This window comes from Vicia villosa, linkage group LG3 (genome assembly GCF_029867415.1).
Source record: "Vicia villosa cultivar HV-30 ecotype Madison, WI linkage group LG3, Vvil1.0, whole genome shotgun sequence".
NCBI classification, from domain to species: domain Eukaryota; kingdom Viridiplantae; phylum Streptophyta; class Magnoliopsida; order Fabales; family Fabaceae; genus Vicia; species Vicia villosa.
The window spans coordinates 24,151,488-24,155,459 of record NC_081182.1 but is presented as its reverse complement, the minus strand read 5'-3'; positions in this window follow the sequence as shown (position 1 = coordinate 24,155,459).

The window sequence follows — 3,972 nt, the reverse complement described above, 5'->3', positions numbered from 1 at the left end:
TATATAGTGTGTGAAGTGATAAACTGTACTTGGCATTTGTGTAAGAATAAATTCAACAGCGAACCAAAATATCGTATAAGAAAAATTCTAAAAACCAAGTATTCATAAAATCAGGATATTTATGAAATAAAATCCAAGATTATATGAGACTTCCAATTTTTAGACAGAAGTTTGTTGCCTTCTTTCTGAAAAAGATGCGGGCAAATTTTGGGGTATAACAATATGCATATACAGACCAATCTATTTAACACTTTTTCTAATATATATGCATATATAGGCCAACCTATTTAGTCTAATTTTAATATATATGAACATATAGGTCGGCCTACAAGGCTTTATAGGCTTTTTTAATAGCCTAGGCCTGACCTATTTTATTAAATAGGCTTTTAAAAAAGCTCAAGCCTGACCTTTTTATCAAATAGGCCTGGCCTGGCCTTAAGTAGGCTAGGCTATAGGCCCCTGTAGTCCGGCATGACCTATTCCCACCCCTAGTTACAACATAAACCAGTATCATTAAAACTTGATAGATACGTATATAATCTTGAGGAATATATATATATATATATATATATATATATATATATATATATATATATATATATATATATATATATATATATATATATATATATAAGTAGGGATTAAATTATATCCGAAGAGTAACACCCCGAGTTACACTCGCTGGTAACTTTATTTCGAGTAAATATTTTTTAAAATCAACCGTTGGATTGAAATATAATAACATATAGATCATACCTATAAAGTTTGATATTAATCTATAATTATTTACTATACCATCAAGATATCCAAAGTTTAATATTAAAATAAACTTTTATATAACGTTAATTTTGATGAAATTCAATGGTATAGTAAATCATTATAGATATGATATATATATATATATATATATATATATATATATATATATATATATATATATATATATATATATATATATATATATATATATATATATATATATATATATATATATTGTGGTTATCGTGATGGTTTCACGCGAATAATTAATGTGTGAGATATTGGATCGAACTCTAGTATAGCCGAAGGGTAGCTTCTTGGTTCGACAGTTCGACAGAGTTAAGCATGAAGTCGAAGGTTGTTCACATGCTGATGTCGAAGTGTGCATGCTATAGTCGAAGATGGGTCTAGCATGCAGATGTCGAAGATGCTAGGGTGGTTAGCATGTTAAATTAGGTTTTAGTGTTTAAACCCTAATTTGTTAAGTTAGCTTGTGTATTAAGTTGGCTTGTGTAATGGGCCTTGCTGAAAAAGCCCATTAGTTCGTATGTTAGGTTTTATTATAAATAGCATACTAGTCTCTCATCATTGCTAAGTGTGGACCGTCCTTTCGGGCCATACCCCTCCGTGGTGTGGGATACGTGAACTGACTCCTTTTTTTTGTCGATCGGACGCTTTCGCGTCACTTTTTTTGAAAAAGTTTACAGAGTCGCCACCGACCTTTTATTTTATCCAATGAAGGAAAGGTTTATAAAAGACACAGAAAAAAGACCTTTGAGAGATTCTGGGTAAGGGGGTAGGTTATACAAAGGGAAGGTGTTAGCACCCTTTGTATCCATGGTTATCCATGGGCTCTTTAGTTTGCTTAGCTCATTTGCTTTACTTTTCAATTGATTCGGAATGCTTTACCTGTGTTTTTGAAATACCTTTGCAAATAGAATTTGTAATGATCCTTGTGCGGATATATACAAATGCTTGTTTATCTTTCGAAAGATGTTTTGAAAAGAACGTTAATTTTGTAATGATCCGTGTCTGGATGTATACAAAATATTGTCTTTTGGAAAGTTTATTTTGAAAAACAACAGTATATGAGAATTTTGTTTGTTTTGATTTTGAGCAAGCAAACTAGGAGGTCTACCCTGAGTTAGGAGGTCTTTATCCTTGTTCCCTTTAAAAATCTATCCATTCGTCGGATATAAACAAAAGGTTCGATTTTGTACTCGAAACAGTAGAGATGTAACTTTGATTTTGAAAAGAGTGAAAAGGGATTACCCTAAGAGGTGCAAATGTGATTGTGATTGGATTCAGATATTTATCTTTGAAGTTAGTGATCTAACGATTCAGTTTTATCTTTGACATACACGCAGTTTATATGTGTGCTGGAAATTAAAATGCAGAAATGTAAAGTGCGGAAAGTAAATCTACGCTATTACATCGATTTTGCGGGAAATGTAAACTAGCCTATTTACATGAATTTGACATCCTATACATTTATCTAGGAATTTAAATTGCAAGAAAAATAAAAGGCATGTTTTTGGATTTTTTATGATTTATTTTAATTATAATTAATGCATAATTAATTAAATTAAAATGAAGAAAAAGATGAAAATGGATTTAAACCTAGAAATTAAGTTTAAAATATGTACAAAATGTTTGTTAATTGATTTTAGGACAAAACTAATTTTTTTGGAATTTTTGAAATTGATTTGAAATTGATTAAGCTAATTAAAACATAATTATGCAAATAATTATATAAATAATTAAAACTTAAAAAGAAAATTATTCAAAATATGTACAAAATTAGTTTATAATATATAAACAATATTTAACACAAAGAATAATTTTTTATGATTTTTTTTGATTGGTTAGAATAATTAATAAGCAAATATATAAATATATACTAATTAATTATGCAAAATATTGAAATTTTGAAGAAAAATAAAATATTTTTATTTCAGAAAATAATATATTATTTTAGAAGTCTAAAAATATTTTTTGTGTATTTTTTGGATTTTTGAAACTATTTTTAATCAATTTAACAAAGAAATTAAATAAAATAGAAAATAAAATAGAAAATAAAAAGATACTGATCCTGTGTGGTTTGATTGAGGGAGTATGGTATGCACGCATGATCTGGTGCGTTGGATGAGCCATTAAATGAAATCAGGTGGTCCAGAAATTGAGGCACATGGCTTACGTTACACCTGCAAGGCACAGAATCAGAGAGAATTTAAAAAAAAACGCGCGCTGATTGTCCAATGAGGTGGAGACACCTCATCGTCTTCAACCTTCAGACAAGGGCTTTTACAGCGCTTTTATGAAACAAGCGCTGTAGTTGATGAACCTCAAACCTGCAAAATTACGAATAGGGTCAAACAAGTATAGAAATCAAGCGCGATGGTACCATTGGATTCGTCTTGTTCCGCTGAGTTTAACCATGTCCTTAATTTGTTTTAATTTTGGCCCTAATGAAGAACCCTAATTTTGAGCTAAGTAAACCCTAAAATGGTATATGCTACGAACGTCCATTAAAATCCAATTGAAGCTCCAGAAACGACCAGAGCTTCAAACCAAACACAATTATGCATCTACATCTTGTTAAATGTGCGTGTGTTATGAGATATAAGTTGGTTTTAGTTTGAACAAACCGTGGCCTATATAACTCGATTCAGTGATGTTTAGGACTTGCAATTGATTGGAATAGTTTCAGTGAAGCTCAGAGATGATGTTTGAATGTTTATTTTATATTGAAATGGACTGAAACTTAAAATTCGAATTTCAAGTTTCTTTGAAAATTACAAGTGGTTACAAGTATGCTATATGCTTATGGATGCTTCTGAACTTGTCTCTTTTTTGTTACTGAAGTGCTATAGCCTATTTATAAGCATTGTAGTGCTTAAAAACTAAGCTAAAAGCATTGATGAGTATCTTTGGAATCTTGACTTTTTCAATAATGGTGGCTTGGCATTTAAGCTACTATGCCTTGATTTTCTTCTCTCCCTCTGCTGCACTTTGCTTTGGGACAGAGTTTGAATGAGTCTTTGATGAGTCATGCTTGATTTGCAAGCTATCCATTATCCTTCCATTTTTACTTTTTATTTAATCTTAAAATAAGAAAAAATCAAGCAAAAATGGATGAAAAATGTTATGGGCTTAGCCTTGGTCGTGGGAGGCCCATATCATCATGGAAATGATGTTTGAATGCTGAAAACT